Source organism: Podarcis bocagei, assembly GCF_964188305.1.
Source record: "Podarcis bocagei genome assembly, chromosome: 11".
NCBI classification, from domain to species: Eukaryota; Metazoa; Chordata; class Lepidosauria; order Squamata; family Lacertidae; genus Podarcis; species Podarcis bocagei.
This window is the reverse complement of record NC_138136.1, coordinates 46,082,582-46,093,032: the sequence shown is the minus strand read 5'-3', so window position 1 is coordinate 46,093,032 and position 10,451 is coordinate 46,082,582.

Sequence of the window (10,451 nt, the reverse complement as noted above, 5' to 3'; positions counted from 1 at the left end):
ACTAAATCAAATTAATTTAACAAAAACATCTTTTGAATTCCCAAGTCATGTTACAACTTTTGAGTACCCCTCACTTTGGGAATCTGAAAGTTGAAAAACTCAACATGCCCTTGACACATGGTATACCACACCAAATTTTGTCACTTGGTTCCTGCAATTTTCTGGATTAATGGGGTTGCAAATGGATTATTCCTGGAAACAATTTCATGGAAATGAGTGCTAGATGTCCACTAGATTCTGCTATGTTTCCATGACTGGCTTTCACCAGTGAAAACTCGGATATAATACAGAAATTAAAGTTAGGGAAACAGAATAAACCGCGGTATGAATGCAGTATATAGCTATGCTGTCTTCTATAACCAAGTACTCTAGTTCACCCATCTTGGCTCAGAGGCTTCTAGCCTAAACACTTATACAGTGGTACCCCGCAAGACGAATGCCTCGCAAGACGGAAAACCCGCAAGACGAAAGGGTTTTCGGTTTTGGAGGCGCTTCGCAAGACGAATTTCCCTATGGGCTTGCATCGCAAGACGAAAGCCCATAGGGAAATGCTGGCGGTCGGGAGCAAAGACTTTCGCCCACAGCCGGCCTTCAGAAGAGGACCTCTTCTGAAGGCCGGCGGGGGGCAAAAGTCTTTGCTCCCCCTGCCTGCCTTCCCCCCCCGGCTGCCCCGGGCGATCTTAAAATGCTGGCGGGCGGGAGCGAAGCGTTCGCTGCCGACCCCCAGCATTTTAAAATCTCCAAGGGACAGCAGAGAAGTCTCTGTCCCGGGGAGATTTTAAAATGCTGGGGGTCGGGAGCGAAGCGTTCGCTGCCGACCCCCAGCATTTTAAAATCTCCAAGGGACAGCAGAGAAGTCTCTGTCCCGGGGAGATTTTAAAATGCTGGGGGTCGGGAGCGAAGCGTTAGCTGCCGACCCCCAGCATTTTAAAATCTCCAAGGGACAGCAGAGAAGTCTCTGTCCCGGGGAGATTTTAAAATGCTGGGGGTCGGGAGCGAAGCGCTGCCGACCCCCAGCATTTTAAAATCTCCCCGTGTCCCGGGGAGGTTTTAAAATGCTGGGGGTCGGGAGCGAAGCGCTGCCGAACCCCAGCATTTTAAAATCTCCCCGTGTCCCGGGAAGGTTTTAAAATGCTGGGGGTCGGCAGCCCGACCCCCAGCATTTTAAAATCTTCCCGGGACACGGGGAGATTTTAAAATGCTGTTCCGAAGGGGGGGTGGGGACACCTGCCCCAGCCGCCCCACTTCGGAAAGCTGTTCCGAAGTGGGGGGGGGGACACCAGCCCCAGCCGCCCCACTTCGGAAAGCTGTTCCGAAGTGGGGCGGGGGGGTGGGGACACCTGCCCCAGCCGCCCCACTTCGGAAAGCTGTTCCGAAGTGGGGAGGGGGGGCGGGGACACCTGCCCCAGCCGCCCCACTTCGGAAAGCTGTTCCGAAGTGGGGAGGGGGGGCGGGGACACCTGCCGCCGCCGCCCCACTTCGGAAAGCTGTTCCGAAGTGGGGCGGGGGGGTGGGGACACCTGCCCCAGCCGCCCCACTTCGGAAAGCTGTTCCGAAGTGGGGAGGGGGGGCGGGGACACCTGCCGCCGCCGCCCCACTTCGGAAAGCTGTTCCGAAGTGGGGAGGGGGGGTGGGGACACCTGCCCCAGCCGCCCCACTTCGGTAAGCTGTTCCGAAGTGGGGCGGGGGGGTGGGGACACCAGCCCCAGCCGCCCCACTTCGGAAAGCTGTTCCGAAGTGGGGAGGGGGGGTGGGGACACCTGCCCCAGCCGCCCCACTTCGGAAAGCTGTTCCGAAGTGGGGAGGGGGGGTGGGAACAGCTTCTGAAGGCGGGCAGGGGGCGAAAGTCTTTGTCCCCCCTGCCTGCCTTCCCAGGGGCTTTTAAATCGCCCCGGACAGCGGAGAAGTCCTCCGCTGTCCGGGGCGATTTTAAAATGCCGCCCGCCAGCATTTTAAGATCGCCCCGGACAGCGGAGAAGTCCTCCGCTGTCCCAGGGTTTTTTAAAATGCTGGGGGTGGGAAGAAAAGCCCTTGTCCCCCCCCCCAGCCTTCAGAAGAGGTCCGGGGGCAGACTGTCCCCGGACCTGGTCCGAAGGCGGTTTCCCTAGGAACGCATTAATTGATTTTCAATGCATTCCTATGGGAAACCGTGCATCGCAAGACGAAAAAACCGCAAGACGAAGAGACTTGCGGAACGAATTAATTTCGTCTTGCGAGGCACCACTGTACATGCTTTCCTAGAGCACTGAAAACCTGTCACAGAGAAAACTCAGCTAAAGCTCTCACTGATGAATCAAAGCCTTTTTTGCCAACCACAGTATGCAGCCACCATGACAACAGATGCTACTCAATAATTGCTTGCAGTTTTTGTAGTTCATAGGCCAGGATCCAAAGAAACAGGAAACTAATTCCATGAATCTTAAGGGTCTACTTTTATGAAACAGCAGCTTCCCACAACATGGGGCAAATTGATTTTGAAACAAAAGGGGGAAACGTCGAACAAATTCCTCACAGGCTAATTCAGGATCTTATACAAACCCAAATTATGGCTGAAACATTTGCTCCTAAAATGTTTCCTAAGATCTCTCTTGCTGTTGTGTCTGGCTGGGAGAATATTCACTGAACTTTCTCTGAATATTTGTTGCCTGTGTCTGAAACCCAATTACCATCCCCTCCAGATGACCTGTCTGCTGTGCATTCATCCTGATATGTTTGCACATATTTGCAAGTGGGGCAGTTATGGCTTTGCCACTGCTTATTCACCATTCATTCCGGTGTTTGCTGGGCGGCTGTATGACATCACATCCAGCAACTGTTATCCTTTTCCTGTTCATTTCCCCAACACTTTCCTTGCTGCAAAAAGCACAGGGTTTTAAAAAAGTGTGCTTGATGTGCAGGAGCAACAAATCTACTTTAATTGCACAACCCAAATTTGCCGCATCTGCTTGAATCCCACCTGCAAAATAGCAGCAGTTTGTTTGATATCTCTTTGTTGACTTCGCAAACTTCTGCCAGAGTTTAAAATTGGTTTTGCAATCAGGTCATTCTGCTCCGAGGCAACCTCTCCATTTAAGGCTGCTTATTCCACACAAAGTGGCATCAGTGTGGCAGGGTGGTCCTTTTTCAATATTTACTTGCGTTCTTTAACTTCTAAAGAATAACTAGTTGTATGTGACCTTGAAATGGATTAGCAATTTTGTCTCTGAAAGTCGGGCCTCAAGCAGCAACAATATGAAAAGAAGCGGACAGCAGTGTGGGTGGGTTACACAACACTGATTACAACGTCACCTTGTCATGTCCGGGAGAAGAGTTTTAGCCCAGTCCTCTCTTTGACAGGTTCTCTATTCTCTTAGGAATGTATCTGTGTAGCATTTTTGGGTAAGGAGCAGCATCATACCACCTATAGCAGGCATCAGCAAACTTTTTCAGCAGGGGTCCGGTCCACTGTCCCTCAGACCTTGTGGGGGGGCCGGACTATTTTTTTTTGGGGGGGGGGGAATGAACGAATTCTTATGCCCCACAAATAACCCAGAGATGCATTTTAAATAAAAGGACACATTCTACTCAGGTAAAAACACCAGGCAGGCCCCACAAATAACCCAGAGATGCATTTTAAATAAAAGGACACATTCTACTCAGGTAAAAACACCAGGCAGGCCCCACAAATAACCCAGAGATGCATTTTAAATAAAAGGACACATTCTACTCAGGTAAAAACATGCTGATTCCCGGACCGTCTGCGGGCCGGATTTAGAAGGCAATTGGGCTGGATCCGGCCCCGGGCCTTAATTTGCCCACCCATGCTCTATAGTCTTAAGTGGTACAGTCTAGTCACAGGCAACCTCACCTACTGATACCACATTTGGGTATCATTTTTATTCCCCTCATTGAGGCTCTGAAAGTAGTATAGTATTGTCCTCACACTTACTCTGTTTTAGCTAAAGAATCCTTGTTTGTTTTTATGCTCATTTTGTGCCCTGCTCCTCAATACAAATACATTATCAACTATCAATAAAGATAGAGTATAACACAGCAGCTACTAATCCAGATCTTTTAAAAATGCCGTTTAAAATTTGCAATGACAATTTATTTATGTTAGTGGTTCCCAACCTTTTTTGGGCCATGCCCCACCTAAGCATCTCTAAAATCCTGATGCCCCACCCCGCGTGACATATACAGTAATTCTTATTACAGTAGTACCTCTGGTTATGAACGAAACCCATTCTGGAGGTCCCTTCGTAACTGGAAACCATGCGTAACCTGTGCCCCACGTTGGGAACCATGGATTTATTTGCTTAAGAATTTATAAACCACTTTGCAAAAATAAACACATCTATTTCCCCCTCATGTTGGAAAGGCTGTAGAGGGATGGACTCCTTTTTTCAAGTTTGGAAGGGCTGTAAGATAGTCTATTCAGTCTGGGATAAGATCTTCCATCCAATCATCAATATTATGGAATATTATGCCCAGTTGAGCCCTGGCACTGTTATCACTAGACCTAAACTTAAATGTTAATCTTAAATCTAAGGTCCTAGTTTGTTTTCTGCTAATAGTAACAAAACAAACCGCTGTGTTGCAAACAGTATGTCAGCAATGTCTAGGCAACACGATGACTATGTACATACGCAATAAACAATCTTTATTGAATTCCTTCAAACCATAACAAGTACAAAATGAAATCTTTATGTTGCGTAGACATTGCTGATGTTTTCTGCTAATGGCGGCTTGCTCAGCAATTGCCCAGCAATGGGGAAATACTACTGAAGTCCCAGTTGAAATCTGGATAAACAATATTTGAGGGATACTGTACTTTCAGAACACCTCACCTGCCATAAGAAGGTAACCAAAGGTACCTCAGAGAAGTGAAAATTTTGGTGAAATGGATTCCCTTTCTTTCTCTTTGATAAATGAAAAGGAAAATACCCTTCGTCCACCCTCCACACAGGAAGGTGGATGCAGAAGATATAATACTTTACAATGGAGTCTAACAATATTATCAGATAAATATTGTCTGAATGCTTTACGAGATTATCCTACTGGACATATTTTTTGCTACTGATGCTTTTTTATTGCAACTGTTAAAATGACAATAAAATTTTATTTGTGAGGGAGGGAAATATCTTGCCTTGGGTGTCTCCTGCTGGGTCCCTGACGGGGGGGGGGGTGAGACTCCTAGCAGCCATTGACTGTTGCTAGGGTATTAAATAGGGCCTTCCGGTAATAAATTAGAAAGATAAGACTTGCCCAGCAGGAAGAAAGCCACCTTTATTGACTGAGAGAGCCACAGCACACAGGAGAGGAGATTGTAACCAAGAGCGATTCTTTTCACTCAGATAACAGCTTCCTACTTGGATGTTTTCATGGTGTTCCCTCCACAACCACCCAATTTGCTTGTGATTTCACCTGCCTCCGCTTATGTTTTTCAGGTACTGCTATGCCGCCTGGGAGACTGGCATTTGCAGAAGGAGCGCTGAGAGCAGGATGTGCAGTGAATTGTTGACATTCTGCTGCAAATGTCCCTTTGCCCACCCCCCACCCCTCTGACACACGCACAAAATATGCTTTTGCTAACATGGAAGTGTGATAATGGGGAAAAACTACATCTGCTGAGTTTCTTGTATTAGAAGAACAATGCTATCTTTTAAAAGATAATGCATACACTATGTATTGTAGGATCCGTTTTACCTAGATGGCAGGAAACAGTCAGTTTCTCCTTTAAGATGGCGCTTTCCATTGGCAGTTTTTCATACTTGCCTTAATATTTTTTTCTAATAGAAAACCACTGCTGCCTGATCAATCAGGTGCACATTCTTCATTGAATAAAAGTGTTTTTAACAGATTAATTGACTTTAATCCAAGACATACCGACCACTCCTCTTCAAAGAAGCTGGAATACAAATATTCTGTGGATTTGTTGTCTGAGTGCTCAGGATATTCGTATATTCCATGATGTCACAACAACTCAGCCAATTAGCAACAGAGGTTTTATACAACATAGATAAATGAGTAGGTGGAATGGCCACAGATGGACTCTCTTCTGGGAGGAACAACTGGTCCCAAGCCCACTTAGGCCAAAGTTTCTATAAGTTTCCCAGAGCAATGGCCACTGGGATCAATTTGAACTTCGCAGAGACAGAACTACGGCTGCTATCCTATGCAAAGTTATTTAGGATTGAACCTCACTAAACTGAAGCCCTCTTTTTGTGTTCAGAAGAAAAGGCTTAAAGTGAAGCTCATCCCATTGCCCCTGTGAGCTCTGGCTACTTTCCTGACCTTTGCACACTGGGCAGTGCACTGAAGGGGATTTCAGTTGAGCAATGTTAGAATTTGGAACCCAGTGCAATAAGGTTTACTGACTGAAGGAGCAACATGGTTAGAATCTCCCTGGAGATGTCTGAATAAATGCCACAGGGCAGCACCCATAGAGACTATCGGGTTAGGGCAGGGGTCTGCAACCTTTAAGACAAAAAGAGCCACTTGGACCCGTTTCCGAAAAACAAACAAACTGGGAGCTGCAAAACTCGTCATTATAAAAATAACTTTTTTGTCACTTTTTTATTATTTCTTTGTTTGACCCCTCAGAATTACTCCTCCTCATAGAAATAAATGTTAAATTAACAAGTTACCTTTTTGTGTGTGTGTGTGTGTTCTTCACTCCCCTTCAAAACAGTGACCAGCGTACATACCCCCTTTCAATGCAGTGACCAGCGTACATGCCCCTTACAATGTAGCGGGCGGGCGGGTGGGAAGGTGACGTCGGGGTGGTGCGTGACTAACGCACGCACCGTCCCCATGCGACATCACAGCCAGTACAGCGCCCGCCACAGTGGGGAGTGTCGAGGCGCACAATGTGCCTCCTCCCCTCACTAGTATCCGCCCCGGAGCCATGGCAAAGGTGTAAAAGAGCCACATGCGGCTCCGGAGCCGCGGGTTGCAGACCCCTGGGTTAGGGGGTGAGCATGTCACACTGCGTCCCCTACCTATATTCAGCCCTCATGCAATATTTTGAATGCTGGAAGAGAGCTTTAGTGGGACTTGCTGCTGAGTTAACCAATGTAGGATTGGGTGGCTAGTCAATTTATTTTCTCTCTGTTTTATAGTAATGATTTTAAAAAATGTATTATTCATACCCTGCCCATCTGGCTGGGTTTCCCCAGCCACTCTGGGTGGCTTCCAGCACATATAAAAGCATAATAAAATGTCAAACATTAAAAATTTCCCAATACTTCTCATTCTTACAGTGTTAGATTCAGCTCTTCAGATTTCTGCAGCCATTTGCATTAAAAAAATCCTCATCAATATTCTTCAGCATTTTAGTGTGGATAAACACATTTTTAGATGCACTTTTGATTAATGTACACATTTTTGTAACCAATTTTTCTTATTATAACTCATTTTAGTATCCTACATTCATTTTAGGCACATTTCCTAGAATATATGCATTTTTGTAAACATTGTTGGTTGGAGAACGACATTGCAAGTGTGAATTTTGAAGGATGGGTTTGGTTTGCTTCTCATATTGTTTCAGAAAATGCAAGTTTGACAGATTCAGTTTCAAATGCAAACTGAATTGGATCTCTTCCCCTACCCTTAGTGATCAATAATCCAAAGCATGGATGTTCCAATCCTTTCCAATTCTGTGCCTCTGGTAGGAGTGCTACTGCTAAAAGGAAAGCAATTACTAAAATATAAAAGTTAAAAAAAGGAAAAGGAAATACAGTGGTACCTCGGGTTAAGTACTTACCCGCTCCATAACACGCACAGACATTTCCCCTTACTTTCTAGAAGGAAAAAAGTGAGTGTTATGGTGCAAAAAATACGGTAATTCATTCCGGAGGTCCGTTCTTAACCTGAAACTGTTCTTAACCTGAAGCACCACTTTAGCTAATGGGGCCTCCTGCTGCCGCTGCACGATTTCTGTTCTCATCCTGAAGCAAAGTTCTTAACCCGAGGTACTATTTCTGGGTTAGCGGAGTCTGTAACCTGAAGCGTATGTAGCCTGAAGCGTATGGAACCCGAGGTACCACTGTACATTGGTGTATCTCTCATCGGACACAGAATGTATGGCCTATTCCTGTATCAGAAAAATTAACAGAAAGATTACATGCATTGAATAAAAGAAATGATGTAGACGATTTTGTTGAAATTTGGCATCCTTTTATAAAATAGTTTACTGATAATCCAACTACTGAAATCACAGACTAGACTTTAGCAAACTTAGCTAGATTGATCTGTTCTGGAGCGGAAAGTGGGGGGTGAATTGGGATTTCACTTTTGTATCCTTTTCTCTCTTTTGTGAAGGAAAATCAATAAAACTATATATTAAAGAGAGAGAGAGAATATTCTAAAGCATGCCTCTCAAAATTATTATTTTAATCCATGCAGGTGATTGCAACAAGCAAAGCTGCGGCTGGTATTCCTTCTGTATTAATGACACTGAAAGAAAATTATGTCCTTGTAAGCATTGTTTTCACTTCTCTGTCCCTGACCAATGCAAAATAATGTGGTGGCTCTCAGGAATACGCTTTTTTTAAAGTACTTGCTTTGTCTGTGTCTTTTTCTTTCTTTCTTTTTAATCTACAGTGTTCCAGTTTTGAAGGACACTTTTTTCAGACACCTCGTACCTCTTAACAGTTTCTGTACATTCCCACAATAATCATGTTTTTCTTCCTTCCTTTAAAAACAAAGCACCGTTTTACATGCGTAATGTACATCCTCCAGCACGTACTACTAGTCAAAATGTGGTCAGGATGTGCATCTTATACGTGAATCTAGAGAGTGCCAAAGCAAGATAATTCCAAGGGCATTTCGGTCCCTAATCAATGTGCGGCAGAACTGAGACGAAAGAATGTTTCTGTTTTTCTATCTTCACCTTGCAATGGGTAAGAGAATTTTACTGCAAAGCTTTATTGGGTCAATTAACCCTTTGGAAACCACACAGCAGATTACTTTTTTTCTAACACTGTTTTTAAAAGGGTTGCTCATCTGCAGTACAGTTACACAAGGGATGGAGAATCTGCGCCCCGGCAGATGTTATTGCGACTACAGCTTCCATCATCCCTAACCAGTGACTATGCTGGCTGAGGCTGCTAAGAGTCCCAACAACTTTTACAGGCTGCAGGTTGCTCGCTCTGGGATGCAACATATTTTATTTAGCTGCATTATTAAATGCATTGTGAGAGGAGTGGAAGAGCAAACATCTGGGTTTCCCCAAGCCAGCTGTTGTGCCTGGATGGCTGCATAAAGATCTGCTTTCAGAGAGCCAGTTTGCTATCTTGACTTAGTCCCAAAGCAGAATCTGAGTGCAAGAACACTCTTCCTGGTACATAGCCCTATGTCCATTTGTATAATTTAATAACCTTGTTTACGGCTACTTGTGGTGGTGCCTGGTGTTCTTTGGGCTGGAAGGCAGGGAGGCCAACAGTAGGTGGAGCCAGAGCTAATGACAGACTATGCCAGCTAACCCCACACTGCTTCTCTGTTTATTCCTACCTTTCCTCCCCCTTATTTCCCCCATGCCTCGGTCTAGATTGCAAGCCACTCAATGGTACAGAGATCTCCCCTCTTTTTGCTTCTGTTGGTGCACAATGAATACAATGAAAGGACTGCCTTTCTTACAACTCTTGGCACTGAGGATGTGGTAGCAGTGAAGCTGGCCACAGGTAAAGGTGCTTCTGAGGAATAACTGCAATATTGAAATCGGACTAGACACCTGTGTTTTCCAAAATTAACAAAAGCCAAGAATGGCATGAGCACAGAAATGCCCTGGAGGGCCACAGGTTTTCCCCTCCCTGATCTTTATACCTAGCAATCAGAGCAATGGTGTAATGTTTATGGTGCAGGACCTGGGGGTAAAGGTAAAGGGACCCCTGACCATTGGGTCCAGTTGTGGCCAACTCTGGGGTTGCGGCGCTCATCTTGCTTTATTAGCCAAGGGAGCCGGCGTACAGCTTCCGGGTCATATGGCCTGCATGACTAAGCCACTTCTGGCGAACCAGAGCAGCGCACGGAAACGCCGTTTACCTTCCCGCCGGAGCGGTACCTATTTATCTACTTGCACTTTGACGTCCTTTCGAACTGCTAGGTGGGCAGGAGCAGGGACCGAGCAACGGGAGCTCACCCCGTCGCGGGGATTCGAACCGCCGACCTTCTGATCGGCAAGTCCTAGGCTCTGTGGTTTAACCCACAGCGCCACCCACGTCCCAGGACCCGGGGGACCCGGGTTCAAATCCTCACTTGGCCATGAAGCTCACTCGGTGACTCTGGGTGACTGGGCTGGTCGCTACCTCTTAGCCTAACCTGCACAGTTTCTGCATCGTAGTGGTTTCTCATGCTTGCTTCACATGCAAAGGTCACTGGTTCATAAGTGGGGAGAAACATACGGAAAGGGACATAGCTCAGTGGCAGAGCATTTTCTGTGCATGCAGAAGGCACCAGGCTTGATGCCGGGA